A 25,760-nucleotide genomic window follows, 5' to 3' on the forward strand; every position below is an offset into this window, starting at 1 on the left:
TCAGCAGATTGGGGCTAAACAAAGAGATCAAGAGAATGTTCTCTAGCAATGTTTCCATGCTGGAGAACTATTAATGGATCTCTCCAAGGTTCCATTTTAGGAAATTTTTGCATGAATAATTGACTGACTCAACCATATACATTACTGATCACCACGGGACATGTATATTGATTTTTAAGACCGGCAAAGTAGCCAGACACAACAAATTAAGAGCCAGTTATCTTAGCTTCTTTAAGTTAGTGATTCCAAACCTGTCTCAGAATCATTGAGGCTCTTTCTAAAAATGTATGCCCAGACTTCAATCCTGGACATTGCCATCTGGAGTAAGCTCAGGGAATCTGTGGTTTTTAAGTCCCTGGGTGATTTTGGCCAACCTGGGGGAAGCAGTGATCAAAAAGATGAGATTAATTTAATAACTTGCTCAATGATTATTCATATATGTATAGTCCAAATGAACACATATATTTAGTGTTTGGGGATACTGTCTTCTATCATCTGCATAACCTTTGCCTTAGCGGAATCAAATTTGATAGGTTATACTTACCTATCTTTATTTTGAAATCCACAATTGGTATTTAAAAGGAATTCATTAACTTCCTGGACATACATCTTTCCTGAAGTCCCATCAGGCTGGTAGGAAGATTTATTGCCATTTGATAGAAGGAGAAACTGAGTCTGTTTCTAAGTGACGCAAAAGCTCATCAGTTACCAGGATATTCCCAGATATCCTTTAGCAGAATAAGCTCAGATGTATCCTTCTGCATTACCCCAGGCCTTTGAGTGCTTATTTAGACCTCAATTATATTATGTAGTCCTCTTAATTTAACACTATTAGCATTTTTGAAATTAATCATCAAAATATTCTAAATTAATTATATTGTTTGATTGCTAATAAAAAATGACTCATTTTCAATGGAAGGCTGTCTTTAAAATATCTGCTCCAATACAAAACTCTCACCTGCTTCAGCAAGTAGTATAGGTGTCCATGTGAATATGTGTGTGTGTACTAGGGTGTGCCTATCACACTCCTTTTCCCATTCTTGGCTAAGATATGCCAATCAGGAACAATAACACAACAATACAACGACCAAACTAGACAAGACCAGGTGAATTGCTTAACTAAATATGTCCCGTAAATTTAGAACGAAAGGAGTTGATCTGGTAGATTTAGAAATACATAACAAATTCTATTCCAATGCTAAAATTCACTGGATAATGCTGTTAAGGTGAAAATATACATATGGAGAAGCACTTAACAAAAAGACACTGTCTAGCTAATTGTTGAACAAGAGTTTTTGTTTTTTAAGGACTTGATCCAGAGCCCAGCCCAGAAAGCCCAAGTGCTGGGGGAACAGGCTTCCAGGAAAGCAGGAAAGGAATGCTAACCACCCTAACCTACTGCAGCTTATCACTCCTCTAGAAGTTGTGGTATTTAGAATTGTTTGTGTAAGAAGTAATAAAGGCCAGGCAGGCTGGTACCTGTTCAGCGGCTGACATGTGTTGCACAAGCAGCTCTCGGATTGGCTCTGTGTTCCTTCCTGTGGGGGCCAGAGTATTTACATAGCCCTCGTGCTGGCCAAACAAGGTCTGAAAAAAAAAAAAATCAATGCTGACCTCAGTGTCACATCCTTCTCTCGCCACTCCTGGTCAAGGGTGATGCAAGTTGCATTTGGAGGGAGAGGCTGGCTTTGGGAAGACGTCAGCTTGATGCATAGAATTACTTTGCTTGTCTTTCCTCCTAGGGTGGTTTTTCTGCACAGGATTTCAGGTTAAATAGTTTCTTTCCTTTGGTTTCTGTTCCAATTTTCACCTAAAGCTGTGTCTTCTGTCCTTCACTGGTACTCAGACACTCAGCATCTGGGTTACTCTGATGTGATTCGGGTGTTACTACACAGCATCTCCATGGAGGAGTGAGTGGGGGCAAAATGCCCCAAAAAGTATTTCTGAGAAACTTGCTTAAGATGGATATTTATCAGAAGTGCTGCTCTTCTCCACATGAAGACTTTAGGGAGTTTTGTTTTCTCTCTTGGTTTGGAGTTTATTTAAATGTTTCCATTCAGTTTATTAGGCTCTGGTAGTAGGTTTATGCTAAAATAATTTGCGAAATCAAATGAAAGCAGCAATAACTTACTCAGTAACAAGATTAATATATCTTCAGCAGATCAGGGCCACTCTTTATGCATCTTTCCTTGTCATTTGTAAATAGAAGCCTGGTAGAAAGTGTAAGGCAGGATGACAGCACTCTGTCGGTGGTACCCTGCAACCCTAGGATATACCATTTCTACAGTTGTCTCTGAGTAATGACAAAGTGACTCACCTTGCTACTTGGGAAATTTAATCTCACAGGAGTTTTCCTGAATTAGATTCATACATGGGGGAAAAATTTTCTATGCACATCAGAGAAGCTGGTCACCATTAAAATACAGTCTTGGAAGGTTATTTTCTCACATTAGAGCTGAAAGTTTCATGTGATCTTCAACTTTAACACATTTCACAGTTCATTAAATGCACCTCCATGTGTTACTCATGCCAGAAACCTGGGAATTGTCTTCGACAGCTCTGTTTCTTGGCTGTAGTCAACCCATTACCAAATGTGGCTGTGTCAACCTCCAAAGTACAGTTGAATCTGTCAACTCTTATCTCCGTTGCTACCATCTTCTGCTTAGACGTAATCCTGACTGTTTTTCCTGCTTTTACACTTATCCCTTCCAATCAGTTCTGTGTAGAGCAACCAACGTGATCATTCCTTTGGGAATTTTCATTTTCATCAATGCTGCACAGGTGCATAGTTTTGTGTGCATATGCATAGAATGATGATTGTCATAATTCTGCAACTCTTATAATAATTATGCAGAAATAACAAAGACTGCCTCCTCTTCCTCTTCCCTTCTCAGTCCCCAGCCATAACCACTGGTACCCCTTTGTAGTTGTTGAGTATTTACATTATATTTCTAAATTACATGTTTATACCGCCTTTACTTGATTTTTCTGTTTTACTGATACGGACAGATACTACGTTTGATCTTAGCCAAAAGGCCAAGAAATTATGATCTTTCTGTTTCAGAAAAATCACCAATTTGAATTCCTGTTTACATATGAAATGAAGAGAATTTATGCTGTCCTAAACGTTCTAAACACCCTTTGCTCTTTTCTCAGCCCCAGACCATTTTCTTCTTGGAATCATATCATAATTTTGAGTGAGGTCAGAATTCAGGGTGTGTATTACCCTGAGTATGACTTTTAGTCTTAGCTGAGTCATGTGATAGACTATTATTATATTTTCTTTCCTGTTTGAATAGTTTTCCCTGTTAATTGCCGGTCTTTGTTTGGTTAGCTATGTATATGCATATCACTAATCCATTCTTAATTTTTCACAAGAACTGGGAGCTTTAGTACTAATATATGTTCATGTTCCTATACAGTTTGGTGACTCCTGTCTGCTACACAGAGGCCAGGAGTTTTGTTTTGCCATTAGTCTGAGGATTTCTATTACTTCCCTTTTATATTGAAATCCATCTCTTAGATCCACTGACTGAAAGGATTTTGTTCTAGTCTCATATTTGACTGAGAGAATTAATTCTGGGTTAGAAAGCATTCTTGTTCAAAAATTTGAATTACTCCATTGTTTTCTAGCTTCTAGAATTAATATTGAGTAATCCAATGGCATTCTGGTTGTGGATCCTTTTTATGTGACTTTCCCTCTATTTTATTTCATGAGTCCCTTTTAACACCAATGTGCCTTCGTGTGGGTTTCTTTTAGCTCTCTGCATTGGTTTTGTTTCCTCTTTGTTCTTCTTTTTACTATTTCTGTATTTTGGTTTCTGATTCTCCCATTAGAGATTTTCCTCAACTGTCTGGTGATTTCTGGCTTTCCATTCATATTTAAGCTAGCTGCTGGGAAGATTTGTCAACAGTGAGACTTTACTCCAGAGCAGTAGGTTTGGCAAATTGAGACCCATGAGTCAAATCTGATCCACTGCTTGTTTTTATATGATGCTAACAATGGTTTTTATGGTGCTAAATGTTGAAGAAAATAATGAGAACAATAATATTTTGTGACACATCAAACTTCTTCATATTTTAACTCTAATTAGCTTACTATAGAGAACTGAGTGAACCCAGAAGCTGGAATTCCTATAGAGAAGAAAACAATCTCACACCCCCCTCCAAGGGCTTATGTTCCTCATTAAGACATTTCTGACCATCCCAACTAGTAGAGAGCCCTAGCACCAATACAACCCAGACAGTTCAGGCATTGTCCCCTCAAGCCTGCCTCTACCTGAATGTTTTGAAGAGACAATGCTGACATGGCTACTCTAGAAAGGAAACTATGCCCAGAGAGTCATTGTTGTGTACCAAGATTTGCGAGTCCCAGATGGGTCTTGTGGGACATTCCACAACAGAGGGACAGGACAAGGGTCTAAAACATGGCCTCCAGGAACATATGCATACCCAGCATCTGAGGTTACTTGTATTTTCCAGGTAAATGGAATCTTTCACATATGTGGTTCAGTTCACGTGACTCTACTACTCAAATATTTCCATGGTTTCCCATCACAATTAGTATCAACCCTAAGTTCCTGACCATGGCCTAGAAGGTCCTGCATGCTCTGGCTGGCCTCTTCTCTCTCTCTCTGACATCCTCTGCTGCTGGTTTATCCTTTTTGCTTCACATTACCCACACCAGCCTCCTCGCTGTTCCTTGACCAAGCTGAGTTAGTTTCTTTATGAGCCTTTTCATTTGCTCTTCATCCTGCCTGGTACAGTTTCACCAGATTTTCAGATGCTTTGTCTGTTTCATCTCAGACCCACTCCCCAACTTTACCTTTCTTTGTGCTGCGATATTGGTCCTTACAAATTACATCTCCCGGCCTCCCTTGGCAATTGGTTTCCTGTTAAGTTTGGTGAGTGAGAGGCCATCTTTGGTGATTTGGGGAGTAGGGAGGAGAAAAGATGGAGGGGAAGAATCCAGGAGATTTCTTCCCTTTTCTCTATTTTGTGTAGTATCTCCAGCAATCACTGCATCTTTTCCATGGTTCCATCATTTGCAAAATGGTCTTGGCCTCTGGGCTTTTTTTCTTTATTCTTCAGCTTAACGGTCCATTCATATCTCTGGGTTATTGCATTGTCCCCTCTTTGCTCTTTTAGCGTTCGAACATCATCATAACTGATTCTCCATATTAAATCTAGACTACTGTGTATCAGACTACTTCTGTCCTGCTTGGATCCTGTCTGATATATCTTGCTTTATGTTTTCCATAGCACTTTATTAATACCTTTTGTTATATCACTATTGGTTTACTTGTTCATTTTCTGTCTCCCCTATTAGAATGTAACTTCCATGAAGCCCATGTTCTTGAAGACTCCAGAGCAAGCATCTGAACCTGGTGAGGAATAGAGGGCCATGAATTTTCACTTCCTGATGATTTGCCAGCATGCTGGAAATAAGGGCCAGCTGTGTGATTCTTTTCTTTTCTTTTCTTTTCTTTTCTTTCCTTTTCTTTCTTTCTTTCTTTCTTTCTTTCTTTCTTTCTTTCTTTCTTCTTTTCTTTCTCTCTCTCTCTCTCTTTTTTTTTTTTTTCCTGGAGAGCAGTAGGAAAGGAAGCTGGCACATTTGGTAAGATGGAGCCTGAGTCAAGTTCTACACAGAAAGTTAACTGTCCAAACTTAGCTTTATCTACAGTTCTTTATTACATTTCCAGTTTTCTGGAAGATGTTCAAATTCGGGCTCCAGGATCCCATTGAGAGTAACGGGAAATGACTCTGTGTAGGAAGAGATAAAACTATGGTAAATTTTTGAGCACATTAAGGGAAGGGACATATGGATTGGTGGCGGGGGTCGGGGGAAGGATACAGGGTTTTCTATGAGGCAATGCAGGTAGGAACTCATGTGTTAAAATAATAATAGTCAATTCTGGATGTGTGACACACTGTTCTGTGTCCTGTCCTAAGTGTTTTGCATTATTAATGCTAATATGGATATATGTAACTAACAATGTATAAAACTGTATTAAGCCTTGTATTTGAAAATACTAAAACTAACCACATCCTCTATGTTTAAATGAGCAGCCATTTACCCTGTTCTTGAATTACTGGTTTACTTTTTTTTTTTTTTTAAGATTTTATTTATTTATTTGACAGAGATCACAATTAGGCAGGGAGGCAGGCAGAGAGAGAGGAGGAAGCAGACTCCCCGCCGAGCAGAGAGCCCGATGCAGGGCTCCATCCCAGGACCCTGGGATCATGACCTGAGCCGAAGGCAGAGGCTTTAACCCACTGAGCCACCCAGGCACCTCCCTGGTTTACTTTTAAAAGAACACATCAGTTATATAAGTGAATGAACCTGTAAATATCAATCCCAGAAACATACCAACATATAGGAGCAGTAAGTGTAACTGTTTTGCTAAACACAGAAATGACAGGTGGGAAAGAAGGATGACTACTTATCTCCTCACAGAGAGCTCTGTCCATGGAATATGTGGGTGTCTTCTACTTCATACCATTTTTAGCAGCCACTTTCATTTCCAAGGGTTATTTAGAAGTATGGGTTTTAATTTCCAAGTAGGTAGAATTGCTTGCTTATTTTTTATTATTTGTTCTCATTTTATTGGATTATGATTACAGAATGTGGCCTGAAAAGTCTTTACTTTAAAATTTTTTGCTAAGGACATCTTTTTGTGGCCATTACATAACTGATTTTGTAAGTACATCATGGATGCTTAGGAAGAAAATGAAGATTGACTATTTGAAACGTCTCTATTTACATTATTATGAGTTGTTTATTGTATTATTTTACTTTTCTCTTACTTATTTTGTCTTATTCTTACTTTTTAGCCTGCTTCTGAAAGAGATATTTTTAAATCTCCTACTATATTTTATTTGTATTTGCATTTCTAAAGGCTTTTCTTGTTTATTTGCTGTTTTGTGCATCTAGATCTATGAATGTTTTCTTTTTTGAAAGACAAGTCTTTTATAACTTGAGGCTTTTATCATCATATTTTCTCTTTATCCTGTTTAGTGCTTGGAACCTTAAATTTAACTTATATAATATTAATGTTTCCTCTGCTATTTATTTTTGCTCGTGAATGCCTAGTATTATTTTGCCCTCCCATTTGTTTTAAACCTTTTAGAAAAAAAAATCCACTGTTGAAAATGATTTTCTTATAAACCATATGTAGCTCAGGCTTAAAAAAATTTTTTAATACTAAACTAACCTGTCTTTAAATGGGAAAATTCAATCTGGTCACATTCAGGGTTACAATTGATATACTTGGTTTTACATACCTGTTTTAATTAATATTAACTAATTAATTAATTAATATTCTTAATATGTTAGCCCTTATTTTTTCTTATTTTTATGTTTGATCAAGTTACTTTTCATTCTTTAATTTCCCCTGTCAGTTTGGAGGTTCTCTTGAATATTTCTATTCTGCAATTGGTATATTTCCCTTTTGTTACTTTTTTGATCAAACACCCATTTACCTATTGGATTGACCCCAACTTTTGAACTCCACAAAACCTCAAGGCCCACAAGTGAATGATGTGCCTCGAGAGGCATTATTTTCCTTCCCTCTGATAAGGTTCCAGGAGCTTAAGTTGTTAATGGAAAAAGGTAGGTGCATTCTAACCGTAGAGTTTGTGAAGAAATCAAGACCAGGAAAACACAAATGAGACAGTGCCCTCATTGGGTAGCCATATAGGACCCACCAGGCAAGCCACAGAAGTCTGAAGATGGGTTGAGGAATCATCTGGTACAAATGCAGTAGAAGATCAGCACCTGGGCCTTTCATTTGATTTGACAGAGCTGCCCTACCTAGGTCTTCAGGGGTATGCCTTAGGAGAAACTTCTGGTTCCAAATGGCCAGGCAGTCAGAGGAATGCTGACAAGTAAGAGGCTGGGAAATATAAACTGGTCAATCTCTCCATGGTGGGAATCCTAATGATCAGTAGGAAGAAGAATGATCAAAATTTTATATGAATGTGGAACTGCAATTAAACCTATAACAGTAAACTGTAAAGAACAGTGATGAACTCACATGTATGACTCTAACATTGCAATAGTATTCATGAAAATATGACTACACTGTTCACTGGGAATCCAGTTCTCTTTTTATGAGGCAGCACTGTGTTTCCTTGAAAGTCTCTGAGACCAGCTTCCCCAGGTGCGGACTTCTGCTCTTCAAGATCATCACTTTCTTCTAACGAACAGAATATAAAGTTGGGCCTGAGAAGAGGCAACAGAACCCACCTGTTTGGCTTGTTTCCTCCTTATTCTACTCTTCTTTCTTATTCTGTTTTTGAGTTAATCCTGGAGAGACAACCGCCCCTGCTTTCTCCAACATATTTAAATTTGGAACTTGGTTCAAAATTTTGTTCAAGATGCATCTTCTCCAAAAGAATTCCATGACTAATCTTAGTCCATTTTAGAATTTAGGCTTGTGTCCCCCCCAACTCTAAATATTTATGTACTTTTTTTTTTCTTTTTTCCATTAGTATAAGAACCTCTTTAAGATCATAAAATGTGTCTTTTGCTTGGTTTTCTCCTTCTTTACACTAGGATAGTTCCATGTGGGCCTTAAATACTTTAAAAAATTTGTTTAATTGATGTTTGCCCTGGAAGTATAGAAATACCCAAATATAAAAATGGAGGGATGGATTTTTAAGACAGCAGTATAATAGCATTGCAAATTATTTTAGAAAGAGCTATTGAAATATCAATGGATATGAAAAACTATTTTTAGAACTGTAAGAATCAGTGAAGCAGAATTCTAGCATTAAATGGTGTTATTGAAAATGATGAAAGAACCAACAACACAATAAAAATGGATGAAGGATATAAATACATTCTGAGAAATACAAAAGCCTCCTGTTAAACACATGAAGAGATACTCAACCTCACTCATAGCAAGAGAAATTCATATTAAACTGATAGGAACTTATGATTCTTGCCAAGACAGAGTAAGAGGAATCAGATTTCATCTTCTGCCTTAATAAAATAGAAAACTAGACAAAATATATGAGACAAGTTTTCTGATATTAGGCAATAAGCAATCTAGGCCTGTGATCCCTGAGAAAAAAATAAAACAACAGCAAACAAACGACAAAAAAAAAAAAGACCTATACAGTAGCAACCACCCCCCACTCCTTATCAGTGATTTTGCTTTCTGTAGTTTTAGTTACCATGGTCAACTGTGTTTGTTAGTAGTTTCACACTACGTCACAGGTCCTGCGTCATTCACCTCACTTCATCTCATCACATAGGCATTTTATCATCTCACATCATCACAGGAGAAGGAAGGCAAGTACAGGATAATAAGATATTTTGAAAGAGAGAGAAAGAGCCCACATTCACATAACTTCTATTACAGTTTAATGCTATTATTGTTCATTTTATTATGAGGTATTATTGTTAATCTCATCCTGTGCCTCATTTTCAAATTAAAGTTTATTGTAGGTATGAATTATTGTAGGTATGAATGTAGGTAGGAAAAAAAATGTGTGTGTGTGTGTGTGTGTGTGTGTGTGTGTATGTACACACACACATATACATATCCATGTAGGGTTTGTTACTATCCATGGTTTCAAGCATTCACTGATATGTCTTGGAATGTATTTCCCACAAATAAAATAAAATTACTATAATTACTCTAGCTTGCTGTGTCTGGACAGTTTCCAGACTTCAGTGCAGAAAAAGGGAACTCAATAGAATAGGGTTTCTGGCTGAGATGAGGACAAAGATTAGAGTTCAGGGAAGCCAAAGGTTAGAAATTGTGGGGCAGATACTGGAAAAGAGGAACTGGCTCAGAGGGAAGCAGGGATCTGCAGTGGGGGGGGGGGGGTCCCTTGAGTGTTTTGCTGATTACTAATGGATACATGCATGAGAAGAAACCACCTGCAGCTGGGTTAAAATCTACTGAATGTCCGTAGGCAGATAAATTCCAGAACCTCACATAAGGCTGAAAATAGTCTATGTTCATGCCTTCCAGGGTTGAAAGATCTAATACTTAGGCATTGACTAGAATCTAAATAGAGATAAATTAGTCCTAGGCTAAAGTCTGATCTAGACCTATCCTAACAAAGTTTAAAAGCAAGCCTTGAAATAATGCAACTGATTTCAAATTACCTAACTACACGTAAAAACAAAACACAGTATTATTTAAAGGAACACAAGAAATCCAGCAACAAACAACATAAAATCATAATGTCCAGAAAAACTACCAGGCATGCGAATATGCAGACAATATAATCCATAACTTGGGAAAAAAATCAATACAAATACACAGATAGAAATGGTGAAACTAGCAGACAAGAATGTTAAAACAGCTATTATAAATATGCTTCATGTGTTTGTGAAAACGGGGACAGCTTGAGAAGAAAAATGGGAGACAAAAAATAAATAAATTGTACTTACATGAATTATGTTTTATAGTTTCCAAATAAATGAAAATTCAATATCTGAAACAAAGAACATACTGGGTGAGGTTAATATCAAATTAGTAATTATAGAATAAGTGATTTATGAACTTGAAGACATAACAATAGAAACTATCTGAAATGAAGCGTGTGGGGGGAAAATGAAAAAAAAAAAACTGGGGAGCAGTAATAGGTTAAGCAGCCTAAAACACGTTTAATTAGAGTCCCATAAAAAAGAGTGGAATAGGGGTGCCTGGGTGGCTCAGTGGTTTAAAGCCTCTGCCTTTGGCTCAGGTCATGATTTTAGGGTCCTGGGATCGAGCCCCGCATCAGACTCTCTGCTTAGCTCTCTCTCTGCCTGCTTCTCTGCCTACTTGTGATCTGTCTGTCAAATAAATAAATAAAATTAAAAAAAAAAAAAAAGAGTGGGATAGAAAAATTATTTAAAGCATACTGATCAAGAACTTTCTAAATTTGATGAAATTTCACTCAAATCCAAGAAACTCAATGAATCCAACAGATTTTACATACAGATAACCAGGACAAAGCACACCATAATCAAATTGTTGAAAAACACTAACAAAGAAAAGAACTTAAAAGCAGACAGAGAATACAGACGTATTATGCAGAGCAACAAAGATAGGAATGATAGAAGAATGCTTATCAGATGTTATGCAAGTCAGAAGATAACACAGAGAAATCTTTAAAGCACTCAAAGAAAAGAAGTCTGTCAACCTAGAATTCTTTAACCCGTCAAAATGAAAAATAAAAAAATAAGAAAGACATTCAGATATATAAAAGCTGAAAGAATTCATTATCAGTATATCTGTACTTCAAGAAATATTTTAAAAATTCTCAGGAAGAAGGAAAAGAATACCAGAGGGAAATTTGGATCCACGCAAAGGAATTATGAACACTAGAAATGAAAAATATATGGGTAATATAACAGGCATATTTTTCTTACCTTAAAAATCTCTTTTAAAACAAATTATCTGGCTTGCCTGGGTGGCTCAGTCAGTTAAGCAGCCAACTCTTGATTTCAGCTCAGGTCATGGTTTCAGGATCCTGGGATGGAATCCTGCATCTGCCTCTGATTGAGGTGGGGTGCGGGAGGGAATGTCTGCTTCAGGATTTCTCTCTTCCTCGGCCCCTCCCTCTGCTCCTGTTCTCTCTGAAATAAATAAATCTTTAAAACAAACAAACCCAAAACAAATGATCTGTTTAAAGCAAAAATACCAACAATGTATTAGGGAGGTTACAGCATATATAGTAGTAAATAGCACGAAGGATAACACCAAGTACAAGAAGGAGGAAATGGAAGTATACTGTTGCAAGGTTCATACCCTTATACCTATAAAGGGTACAATACTATTTGAAAGCAGACAGTGTTAAGTTAAAGATGTAAATTGCAAACCCCAATGTAACCACTGAAATAAATATAGATAGCTAAGCATCAATAGCAGAAATAAAATGGGAACACAAAAAAACACTCAGTTAACCTAAAAGAAGATAGGAAATGAGGGAAAGAAATAAACAATGAATAGAACAAAAAGAAACAAATAGAAAGATAGTAGATTTGGGGCGCCTGGGTGGCTCAATGGGTTAAAACCTCTGCCTTCATGATCCCGGGGTCCTGGGATCCAGCCCCGCATTGGGCTCTCTGCTCAGCAGGAAGCCTGCTTCCTCCACTCTCTCTCTCTGCCTGCCTCTCTGCCTACTTGTGATCTCTGTCTGTCAAATAAATAAATAAAATCTTAAAAAAAAAACAACAAACTAGAGACCACCAAACTCAATGGACATAGAGGCAATAAGCTTTCACAAATTTTGGTAGATCATATCCAGCCATAAAAAGGATAATGCATCCATTGTGACCAAGTGGTGTTCATCATAGACATGCAAGGTTGTTTTAGCATTTGTAAGTCAATCAATGGGATTCACCACATCAACAGACTAAAAAAGAAAAGCCCTAAAACCATCTTAATAGATGCATTAAAAAACATTTGACAAAATTCAACATTCATTCATGAAAAATCTTTCAGCACAGTAAGAATAAGAAGGAACTTCCTCAATATGAAAAAGAGAATTTATGAAACCCTATAACCTACATCACAATTAATGGTGAAAGACCAAAGAATGTCTTTCTCCCAAATGGTACTAGAGATATTAGCTAGTGCAATATGGCTAGGAAAAGAAGTAAAGGCATACACATAAGAAAGAATAATATTCTATTTACAAATAACATAATCATCTACCTAAAAATTAATAAGTGAATTTAGCAATGACTTATATGATACAAGGCCAATATAAAAAAATGAAATACATTTTTATACTATCAACAATTGGAAATTAAAATGAAAATGCCATTAGAAGAGCATCAAAAATGAAATATTGAAGATTAAGTGTTTTTTAAATATTTAAAATCTGTACAAGAGAGTCCATAAAATATTGCCAAGAGAAACAAAGGATCTAAATTAATAAAGGGAAAGGCTATCTTTACAGATTAGAAGAGTTAATATTATTAAAATGTCAATTTTCCCCAAACTGACATATAATTTCAGCATGATGCCAATAAAAATGTAGCAGTACTTTATGAAATTCACTAGGTGATTCTATAATGTATCTAGAAATAAAAAGGATCTAGAATAACCAACATGCTTTTGAAGAACAAAATTATAGGGCTTATGGAATCTGAATTTGAGAGTTACTATAAAGGTAAGGTCATTAAGATAGTGTAATATTGGTATATAGACAGGTACATAGAGCAATGGAACAAAATAGAGTCCAGAAACAGACTCTCAAATATATGGTCAAAAATGTCAAGGAGATCATACAGGGAAAATATCGTCTTTTCGATAAAGGGTGCTAAAGCAATGGTTATCTGTATCTAAGAAGATGAAACACAACCTTTACTTCACATTATACACAAAGATTAACTCAAAAAGGATCATAGAAATATAAAAGCTAAACTAATAAACTTCTGGTTTGACAACTGTATACGGTCACATAGAAAATATAGGTGAAAACCCATATGACATTGGTTAGCAGAGATCTGATAGAAAACCAAAAGCACAAACTATAAACCAACAAATGGTTACATAGACCCTCATTAAAATAAAGAATTAGAATATTTTGCTCTTCAAATAAATCTTTTAAGAAAGAAAGGCAGGGGCGCCTGGGTGGCTCAGTCAGTTAAACAGCTGCCTTCAGCTCAGGTCATGATCCCAGCGTCCTGGGATCGAGCCACACATCGGGCTCCCTAATCAGAGGGAAGCCTGCTTCCGCCCTCCTCCCACTAGTGCTCTCTGTCACTATTAAAAAAAAAAAAAGGAAAGAAAGGCAAACCAGACCTTGGAAAAAAGTTTTTAAAAATATCTCTTAAATAATAAATTTTAACTGGGATATATAAGAATATTTAAACTCAATAATAAGAAAACAGCATGATAAATACTGGACAAAATATCTGAATAGGCATTTTACCAAAGAAGGTATGTGAATGACAAATAAACTTATGAAAAGATGCTCAACATCATAATCATGAGGAAAAAGCAAATTAAAGCCTCAATTACTGTTACATATCCACTAAAATGACTATAGTTAAAAACAGACAATATTTTGTATCGGGAAGTGTATGATGCAAATGGCTCTCACACGTGGCTGGTGGGGGTAACAAAGGGATACAGCAACTCTGGAAAACAATTTGACAGTTTCTTACAATGTTAAAAATACACATCATAAAACTCAGCAATACCACTTCTAGAGTATCCAAGGTTTCCAAGAGAATTAAAACATATTTTCACACAAACACATACCCAAATATTCATGGCTTTCTTAATAATAATCCCAAACTGGAAATAACTAATATGCTCATCAATTGGTAAGTGGATAAACAAATTTCAGCTCACCCTTACATTGCAATACCACTCTGCAACAAGAAGGAGGGAAAGATTAGTACACCATGGATAATGCTCAGAAACATTTTTCTTAGGAAAAGAAATACAGAAAAAGAATATACAGAAAAAGAATATATGTCATATGATTATATGGAGTTCTGTAAAAGACAAAACAATAATAACTAAAAGCAAATTAGTGATTGTAAAGGATTGGAAATGGGACTAGAGGATTATCTATGAAAGGGCATGAATGAATTTTTGTTTGTGTGTGATGGTGAAGTTCTTATTACATTTGTGGTCGTAGCTATGTGACCATATACAGTTGTCAAAATTCATCAAATTGTACACTTAAAATAAATTTTATTATATAAATTATACCTCCATAAAGGTGATATTTAAAAACTACTCAATTTTTCACCTATGAAACTGGCAAAACCCTTAAAGTTTGATAATGCATTGTATTGATAAGATTTTGAAGAAATACACACTTTGTGCATCATTTGTATGGGTATAAAATAGTTCCTTATATTAGAAAGGGCCATTTGGTAGTATCTGTCAAAATTATAAATGTATATAGCCTTAGACTCAGAAACTCTATTTCTCAGAAATCACTGTAGTCATATTCTTGCATATATGCAAAAAGTTTATGTATAAGAATACATTCTACCTTGTGCAATAATAAATGGTTGGAAATAACCTGAATGTCTATCACTGGGGAACTGGTTCGACAAATTACAATATGTCATCCTGCAGAATGCCAGACTGTTATTGAAATGATCGTGGAAGATTTTTTTCATGGTACATTGTAAATTGGAAACAGCAAGTTGCTGCAAAATGTGTAAAAGAAATGCGAAGAAATGTAGGTGAAAAAAGGAGTCATATTGGCTTAAACATACTTAAAAATTCTCTGGAAGGGTAAATATGTTAATAAAATGGGAAGAAGAGGGAACTGAAAAAAAATGGCACACTATTACATTTTATACATTTTGAGTTTGAATTCTAAAAACTATAGTTTAATAACAATGAAAATTCATTAAGTCTATGTAATAGAAACATAAAGATATTAGGGAAAGAAAATCTCTGGGAGGAAAACATTTGTCTAAGGGAAAAAGAAAGAACATGGATGCTAAATAAGGATTTAGATGAAGTTAATTATGATGCAAATTGATTAGACATTTAATTAGTGATCTTAAATCTTTTAGACATGCATGAAAGATGAAGAAATGATGTCTATAAAAGAAGTTATAAAAATCTTGAAAACACACTCATTAAAATGTATTAAAAATATTCAGCTCGGTGTACAACTTAGTAGCTGTGGATGACATTATTAAGATAATTACCATCCTTATTCAAGAAATAATTATAGAAAACCTACTGTAGCTATATCCTTGTGTCTATAGGAGGCATGAAGCAGAGACATACTTCTTCCCTTTAGGATGCTAAGAATCCTTGATGAGGACAAGACTCAAACACATGAAAGATTAAATAAATACAAGCTAAAATATGGGAAGATGTGCCTGTATGATCAGCAAGGAGATAGCCAATGAGATGGGCCAAGATCATGAGTAGGAATAAAATAGGAAGGGGCACCCTTTCTAGCATAAGGTGCATTGTTTGAGCAGCAAGAGGGAGCAAAGGGAGGGAATGGAGCAATGCACAGGTCAGATCAGAGGGAAAGCCTTCAGGTGGAAGATGGAGAAGATAATGTAAAGACATTAGAGACTGTGATGCTGAACTTCCTCCAGGCACACGATGCTACTGGCAGCTTGGAGCAGGGCTCAGCACCGTCCAGTGGAGGTGTAAATAAAACATGTCCTGCTGCGATGGGCAGGATGGATCACAGCCCTGACAGACAGCAGGCAGAGACCAATTAGGGAACTGTTGTCCTAACTTAGGTGTGAGTGATAACAGATTCTGGACAAATGTCTGGCTGAGGCATTGGGAAGGAAGGCATGGATCCAAAACAGATTACTTCACAAGACACAACAGAGTTGGTGACCAATCAGATGTGGAGGAGAGAGGAAGGAAAGAATCCAAGACTTCTCTGGGGCTTGAGACTGTCTTGCAGAGACAGTGATAGTGGCATTTGCAGAAAGAATGGAATCAGGCAAGACCCTGCTTTAGAGGAGGAAGAGAGGGAGTTTGGTTTTTAACATACTGTGTTGAAGGGGTGCCTGGGTGGCTCAGTTGACTAAGCATCTGACTCTTGGTTTTGGCTCAGGTCATGATCTCAGGGTCCTGGGATTGAGTCCCACATCTGGCTTCTGCACTCAGCAGGGCGTCTGCTTCCACTCTCCCTGTGTTCCCCCTACCTCGCCTGTTTGCATGCACGCGTGCTCTCTCTAAAATAAATAAGTAAATGTTTAAAAAAAATACTATGTTGGAGTGGTATATTGGGTGTTAAGTAAAAGTGTACAAAAATAGTTAGGAGGAGAGACCAGACTTGTATAACTGAAATATGGAAGTCATCAAAGGACAGAAGAATAAAGAGGAAAAGTAACAGTTTGTTGGGAGGGGAATCGATGAAGGCGAACAATACAGACAAAGTGTGGCCCCAGTGAAGACTAACACAGTAGGGAGGCAAAAGGGAATGAGGCCTGAAAAAGTCCATTAGACATGGTGCTGAGGAAGTCAGCAGTTCCAGCAAAGTGGGCAGTTGAGGACAGGATTCTAGGGGAAGAGGTTGTGCGGGAAGAGGCCCCAAAGCATGAGAGACAGGGTGTGCCGACCACTTGCTTAAAAAAGTGTCACAAAAAGCAGGGAGAAAAGAAATAGCCAGAGTATTCCCAAATGGTCACGTATTTCGGGGAGCAAAGGCAAAGGAGGAACCCGAAGAGGTATCGCACATGAGTCCTGAAGACCAGGACTAGAGGCTTAATACCTACAACTGTATTAATTTTAAAAAGATGGAATTGATATTGACATCTTTATCAGTGCATCTATTCTGAAGAAAGCCAGTCGTCCGATGAAAGTGAAGAATAATGTGTTTCTTGGCACTCTAGCATAGAAGGCCTGGTCTAGAACCCCACAGGCTGAATTGGGCTCACAGACACCTGTCGCCTGAGTGCCACGGTCCCCCTCCCGGTTATCCCATAGCTTACCAAAGCCATGAAACCATTTGCATTTTCAACTTCTGCTCTAATACTTTCTAAGGCTAAACCATCCAAATGATAGAGAAACTTCAAAATAAATAGCCCAATAATTCAAGGCAAATACATCCTGATTTTGTCTGAATAGACTATTTTTTTAACATACTGAGTTCGGTAAATTTTATTTCTAGTTGTTATTTTCTTCTGAATTATCTCACCGTGCAGAGCCTGTCTGTGCCCCCACCCTCAGGGCTCCCGCTCTCAAAGAACTGATTAAGGTTTGAGGGCTCTCACCCTTGCCTTTGCCATGTGCTCCTGGTTGCTTGAGTGTTCCTTTTATCCCGTTCTGTTTAATTACCATGCAAACCCTCTGTTGAGCTTTTAATTAGCAAGTTATCTTCATCTGAAGACTGGAAACCCTGGGCTCTTTCAGCATATATTAGACAGCTAAAATATGAAATTAAAGAAAACAGAGTTTTAGCCAACAGAAACAAGTGACTCATTTCCTTGTGAAAACACACAAGGTTTATGTTACTCTGGCAACGATATTCCAGAACAGCGTCTCTCCCCTCCCCTTGTGGAGCTTTTATGTGTTCCTGTTACAGTCTGTGTTCTGTGGTGACCTAATGTGGAACCAAGTCACTTAGTGATTCATGAGACAGGAGAACGGTGCTTTCAACTCAGCCCATCCAATGTCCTTTTGACCGAAGGAAGAAAAGTTTACTTTGCACAAAGAGAGGAACCGTAAGAAGAGAGAAAGAACTCTTGCCTGAGTGCTGTCCCAGGGTGTAAGTGTGGTCCTGCTGTGACTTTCAAAACACCACGACTGGTTCCAGTACGTTCGAATTCTAAGTGTTTTTCTAAAGGCAGCTGATTAAATCATAGTGTGTAACCTTTGTGCATGCCGCGCGGGGAGATGAAGATTTAGAGACTCGTTTCACAAAGACCCCAGATGTTTCTTGGGCCTTGCATCATGGGCGGGAATTTCATGGTACCGAGGGCCAAAATTTCAATCCAAATCACTCCAACTCTCCAAAGCAGGAATGTGTTGAGCAAAAACAGTTACACTAACTCTCTTTTTTTTACCCTAGGTTTTAAGCTGTCTGAGGTACCGAAAAAGAAGTGGAGAGAACCTTCAATTTATCAGGCTCTTGCTACGGATGTTATTTGAAAATTATGGTATGGATGAAGGGAAGGCTTCAGGATTTTAAGTTTAGAGACTCTTCATGAGCACCTTTATATTTTTATTGAAAGGGCAATAAATTTTGTAGCTATGAGAATGTAACAGACTAAAAATTACTGGTGTATGAAAATTTTTGGTTTCTCATACTTATAGCCTTGCTCAGTCATTTTCCCCCCTCAAAAATGTCTTGCCAGTTCTCTGGGCTTTGGAGAGAGAACAGAACAGGCAGAGAGAGAGAGAGGGAGAGAGAGAGAAAGAGAAGGGAAAAGTGGGAGGATGAAGGAAAACAATTTAGTGTCAATTTATATATAATGTTGTATTCATATATAATGTCAATCTCTATAATGAGGGGCTAGGAGAAAGAAGATAGGTTAAAAATTGTAAGAAAAGTCAGGGCTTCTGGGTGGCTCAGTCGATTGAGCTGCTGGCTCTTGGTTTTGGCTCAGGTTATAATCTTGGGGTCCAGGCATCCTACTCAGGGCTCAGCGGGAAGATGGCTTGAGGATTTTCTCTTCCCTCTCCCTCTGCCCTCCCATCCCCCCACAGTTCATGCTCTCTCGCTCTCTAGAATAAATTAAAAAAATGAATCTTAAAAAAAATAGCAGGAAAAGTCATATACACTACAGATAGTGAAGGAGACTTTTGGGGGATTTGAGGAGAAACGTCCAGGAATAGTTCATCTATGCGATAGTGGCAAATGATAAGGGAGAAAAAGGGAAGATTCTAATAATAATTGCTGGGATTCATCATAGTGTTCAGGAAATACAAGAACAGGGCCGGATTTATTTTGAAATCAAAGTAAAACTTGTTTGCAAAAAATTGTGTATGTTTAGATACAGCATGGCTCTGGAAAACATTAGAAAGTGCTATTATTTTTAAAATTGCTTGGCAAAACTCGAAATTATTCCTCCTGGAAAGATGAAATCTTAACTTGGAGAATGCTGAGTACAAGTTCTTTTCTTTCTTTTCTTTCTTTCTGTGTGTCATTTCTAAATATTAAGGTAGAAGGCTAAAGTCAACAATTTATTTAGGATGAAACACTAATTCGGTGTTGTCATCGGGAAGGTGGCTCTGATGTGAATGACTTTTCCGCCCTATGTAAACAAATCAAAGGCATTAGGAACAATTTTAAGTTCAAATCAGTTCATTATAATTTTTTACATAATTTTCTCTTAATGAAGCAATATACCGATTTTTTTTTTTTTACTATGATTTTCCTCTTTATCCCGACATCAACTCCACTTCTGAATATTAAAAAAAAAAAGTCCATCTTTTGGACATGTTACTTGTGTGAACTTAGAATTACAAATTCCCTATAGAAATACTGGTAACATTTTTTTGAAATTAATAATGCAAAGAATTGCAAAATATTTTTAATTTGTTCAGCAACGTAAAATGAGAAAGCAGTTTGCTGTACAGGATGAAGAAAGCATGTTTTACATTTTTGAAAATTGTAATTGTTTACTATAAATATTAATGGATCACATCTACGTAACTGTATAAGTACTAGTTTGTAAATATTTCAAACATGAAATATTAAATATGAATGAATTATAATTGACTACAAGAATTGAACTTTAATAGAAATAAACACCAACCAGATCCTTGACCATTAGTTTTAAAAAGATGTTACATGCCCCACCATATTGGCTATGAAATGCATCATTGTTATTAGTGAACAATCAATCATCAGATTCCCTATTTGTTTGATCAACTGTTTTGGGACCGGCTATCAAATTTCATGATAATATTGTCAAATTTAATGGGCAATTTTGCTTATGCAAATTTAGGAGAAAATTCTGGATGATCTTATTCTATAATAAATACTGGCTATGTCTATATGATATGAGAATGAATAAGACTGAGGGAAACTCTGGAGACATGAAGCCAAAAAACCCTTGATTAAATAAAAATTTTTTAATTGTGGTGAAATACAAATAACATAAAATATACCATCTTAATTTGAAATTGATCATTTTAAAGTCTACAGACAAGTAGTAAGTATACTCACTTTGTTGTGCAACCCATCTCAGAATTCTTTTCATCTTGTAAAACTGAAACTCTACACCCATTAAAGAACTATTTCCCATTCCTCCCTTCCCCTGGCCTCTGGCAACCACCATTCTACTTTCTGTCTCTATGAATTTCACTACCCTAGATACCCTATGTTAGTGAAATCACATAGTATTTGTATTTTTGTGACTGGCTTGTTTCACGCAGCATAAAATCCTCAAGGTTTTTCCATGTCATAGCATGCATCAGCATTTCCTTTCTTGGGTGGGATCATGTCATTTGAAAGAACATGGACGGACCTAGAAGGTATTAAGGTAAGTAAAATAAGTCAGACTAGAAAGACAAATACCATATAATTCCACTTGTAAGTGCAATCTAAAGAAAAAGTGAATAAACAAACAAAAAGCAAAATCAGCCCTATAAATACAGAGAACAAACCGATGGCTGCGAGAAAGGAGGAGAGCAGGGGTTGGGCAAAATGGGTGGAGGGGAGAGGGAGATACAGGCCTCCAGTTACACAATAAGAAAGTCACAGGAGTAAAAGGCAGAGCATAAGGAATACAGTCAGTGATGTTGTAGTAGTGATATAACAGGACAGATGGTAGTTATACTTGTGGTGAACATAGATAATGGATAAACTTGTCAAATCACTAAGTTGTACACCTGAAACTAATATCACATTGTGGGTCAACTATATCCAAATGAAAAAATTTCATATTTTATAATATAGGCTGAATAATATTCCATTGCTTGCGTATACCACATTTTATTTTATCCATTCATCCACTGATGGACACTTGGGTTGCTTCCATCTTTTGGCTATTGTGCATAATGCTGGGTGTACATATACTTCCTCAAGACCATGCTTCCAATTATTATGCATATATACCCAGAAGTGAAATTGCTGGATCATATGGTGGTTCGATTTTTTGAGAGACCACCATAGTTTTCCATGGTAGCTGCATCGTTTTACTTCCTTTACTTCTTGCAACATGCAAGGATTCCAATTCCTTCACGTCCTTGACAACACTTATTTTCTGTTTTGTTTTTTTTTAAATATTGGCATCCTAATCAGTGAGGTTGTCCTTGCTTGAATTTAATTAAATTTAAACACAAAAATTATTAAATAGAGTGAAGTCTCTTATACATATAGAAAGAAACATAACTCAATTTCTGCTTAAGTTGCTTATCCTTTTTTCAGTTTATTTTTAAAAGTGAGATATATATCATGTAACAGCAATATATTTAAAAAAAATTATTTCATGCTTAGTAGTCTACTTGTCTATTGCTGAGTATAAAGCATCCCAAACTTAGTGCCTTACAACAATGAAAGTAATTTACAATCAAAAATTTAGCTCAGAATGCAACTATCTGACAGGGTTTGGAGGGGACTCCTAATCTCTGTTGCACTTTGCATCAGCTGGAATAGATGTTCTAGAGGCAGGAACATTCTGAACGGTTGCTCTCTCAAGTCTGGTGGTTGGTGCTGGCTATTGGCTGGGACCTCAGCTAGGAGCTCTTGTCTTCCGCATAGTGTGGTGACTAGGTTCCCAAAGTGAGCGTCCTGAGAGAGAGGTAGGAGGAAGTTGTACTGCCTTTCATGTTCTATTCTTAAATAACACATGGTGCTGCTTTTTTGTACTCTTTTGTTAAAGAGGTCATAAAAGCTCACTCAAGTTCAAAGAGGAGACATAGATTCTACCTCTCAATGCCCCATCAAGGTTCTTGTTCCAAAGGCGGGATTCTGGAGGAGCATGTAGAATGAGAACTATTGTTGTGGCCGTTTTTGGAAACCACGATCTGCCATTTTTAGTAACTTACTAAACCAGGTAACTGTATGTGGAAGCATCTAACACTAAACATAGTCACATTTATGTTATGTTTTAAGGTATATTACAGATCTTAACCATGCCGTGTTATATAGAGATGTACTAAAGATACTTGCTCGTGTGTTTGTGTGTGTGTATGTCTGTTTGTGCAAATTACATTCTATTTATATAAAAATAAATTCTATTTGTCTATCCTGCCTCTATTCTATGGCTCATCTATAAGACTTGCAGGCTCAGAGCAAGAGTGTAGCTGGAAGATCACATATCATATATTTAAATAAATAATAGTTTTCAAATAATGAATTAGTAACACATTAAGAAGAATCATTTCCATTCTCTTAATTTGACAAATGGTCCTTCATAACACCCTGGAAGGTCCAATTTTAACTTAGAATTTTCAATCCGACAGGTTCTCTGTCAATATGATTGGAAGAGACTGCCCCTGACTGCTAGCTCCTGTTTCCTTTTCTCTCCCCCCGGCCCCAGTTCCAACCAACATATTGAAGAATCTCGTGCACGTCCATGTAGACAATTCAGCCCATGTCCAAACCTCAGCTACAAACCCATACTACATTTTAGTATGGGATTATGACTACTTTTTAGCCACCCCTCAGGGCTAGAAGTACAAACATCAGAAGTATAGAACATCTTCCAGGAGATGGTGCAGGGAATGTGCCCATGTAGACTTTGGAAGACTACATGACATTTTGGGGCCATTTGTGTAGGGAATTCTAGGGTCTAAAATTTACTGATTGGGATGTAGAAGTGGGGATATGGATTCTAAGAGACCATGTCCACTTAGCCCTCCTCACTGAGCTCCCATAAGATGGAGGAGGACCAGTGCAGGGATCTTTAAAACTCAGGAACCAAATCTTGCCTGGGTCTGTGGGTGGTAGCTGTGGGAAGGTAGGAGAATGAGCACTGATGTTCCCTGCCATACGTTTTGCTTTGAATGTTAGGTGCAGCCCTATTTACTCCCCTCTAAATGTTTTTCTTCTTTCTTTTCCCTTTTTCTTTCTCTTTCTCCTTTTTCCTCTTATTCCCCCTTTTATTTTTCTATTTCCTTTCTAGATCTTCTAAGCCCTCTTTTCTCATCTTTGTAACCTCCCACACCTCATAGTTAAATGCTGGGACTTTGTTAGAGGCCTTTCTTTTGCAATAACATTGTCTGCTGGGACTGAGGTAGTTCTGTCCCAACAGCAATTCCACTGCTTTCCTTCACCTGTCATTTTATTTTATTTTCCTGCATATCTAAGTTGGAGTCTGAGCCTGCATATAGGTGCTATTGATATCCATGCTCATAGTTTGAAGATTTAAAAATCAAGCTTTATTATATAGGAACCATTTCATTTCAAGGTGATCAAAAAGTGGTTTGCCCTATTGACCTCCAACCATGCTTGAACAAACAACTTTTATTAGAACTGGTGATACTTGGAAAGGATATTTGGAAAGAGTGAGTCAAAGCTGTTTGTATCTTATGAAAAGCATTTTCCCTCCTCTGGTTTTTAGTTCCTTTTAATTCAAGTACCTTAGCAGATGCTTTGGGTTCAGTTCCAATTGGTTTATCCAAAACTAATATGACAGAATTAATTAACTCACCATTCACCTCTTTTTACTTCTTACTTGTGTAAGTAACATATGTACTTGGTAATAAAGTTTCAAACCATATAGGCGAGTTCAAAATAAAAAATAAAATTTTCCCCTGGAAAATATGACATGTATTCTTATGTAACTAAATGTGTTGTTTCAAAGAAAATATCTCTAAAAAACAAATTAACAGGAGAAAGTGGGAGAAAAGGAGTCATTTAGATCTTCATTCTCATCTTCTTTATCTTTTATTAAAGTATGATTTTCTTTTTTTTTTAAAGACAAAAAAAATCTAGCTATTTAATTATATGCTTTTAACAAATAATTTACTTTCTTCTTGAAGACATTCTTATTGGAATCTGTGACTCCCTGTTACAAGTTTTAGCTGTTGTTTTATAGACTGGCTGCTTGCTGTCAACTTGAGATTTCTTTCTTTTTTTTCTTTAGAGAGAGAGAGGGAGAGAGTGCATGTGCAAGTGGGGGTGGGGCAGAGGGAGAGACAGAACTTTAAGCAGGCTCCCAGTGTGAAGCCCCACCCAGGGCTCAATCTCATGACCTTGAGGTCATAATCTGAGCCAAAATCAGGAGTTCAGACTCTTAACTGACTGAACCACCCAGGTGCCCCTTGAGATGTCTTTTCATTGCATTCTTGGATTAACATTATTGTTCCTTATATTTCATATCTTTCTTTTTTTTTGATTACCTTTTCAATTTGTTGTAATATACCCTTTGGTAGTATTTTCAACACAATCTATATGGGTCATGATAAAGTTTTTTATTTTTCTATGTCCAAAAATAAATCTATTTTGCACTTACATCTGATTGATATTTTGGCTAGATACAGAATATAGATTTAGTTTTCTTCTCAGTACTCTTAAGGCATTGCTCATAGACTTATTGAATCTAATGATTTTTGTGAAAACTTTGATACAGTCCTAATTCTCATTTCTTTATACATAACTGTTCTTTTTTGGAATCTTCTCGGATCTTTTTTTATCATTGGTCTTGTTAAAATATCCTGGATATGTCCAAGTAGTGGCCTTGGAAGAAACATCGATAATATTAAAACATACCACTCACAGAGTTAATACTTTAGAAAAATAGCAATGAACAACTTCTTATCATTCTGTTGGTCAGGAAATAGTGCAGGATTTGATGGGGCTGCTGTTTTGCTCCACAGGGGTCAGTGGGGATCACTGCTGGCTACTGGGGTGGGCTGGAAGGACAAAGACTTCATTTATTTTGTTGCCTCAGTGCTCTTCCACATAGCTTCTTTCTCCAGATGGTGTTCCTCATTCTATGGTCTAACCTAAGCTTCCTTGCAGCATGGCAGCTGGCTTTCCCAAAAAGGGCTAAGTCAGACCTACAAGGCTACATCAAACATAGTCTCAGAAGCTACCAAATGCCACTTTTGCCACATTCTATTGGTCAAAGCAAGTTTCAGGATAAATACAGGTTTAAGCATAGAAAAATTGATTCTACTTATTGCTGAAAGAAATTAGGAGTCTCATCACAAAAGTCATCTGGTAAAGCAGGTATTGTTGTGGCCCTGTTTGGAAACAATCAACCAAAAGGATTAATGAGAATTTTCAATCCTGAGAGCTATTATTTTCAATTTTAGGAAATTTCCTTTCACTACTTTTCTCTCCCTCTCTGTTATATTTTCTGTCCTCTCATTTAGGAATTCCTATTAGATAGAAATTGAAACTTCTGGGTTGAACTTTTATATCTTAACTTCTCTTCCAAGTTCTGTTTT

This window comes from Lontra canadensis, unplaced genomic scaffold (genome assembly GCF_010015895.1).
Source record: "Lontra canadensis isolate GAN:19392208 unplaced genomic scaffold, GSC_riverotter_1.0 scaffold13, whole genome shotgun sequence".
NCBI lineage: Eukaryota > Metazoa > Chordata > Mammalia > Carnivora > Mustelidae > Lontra > Lontra canadensis.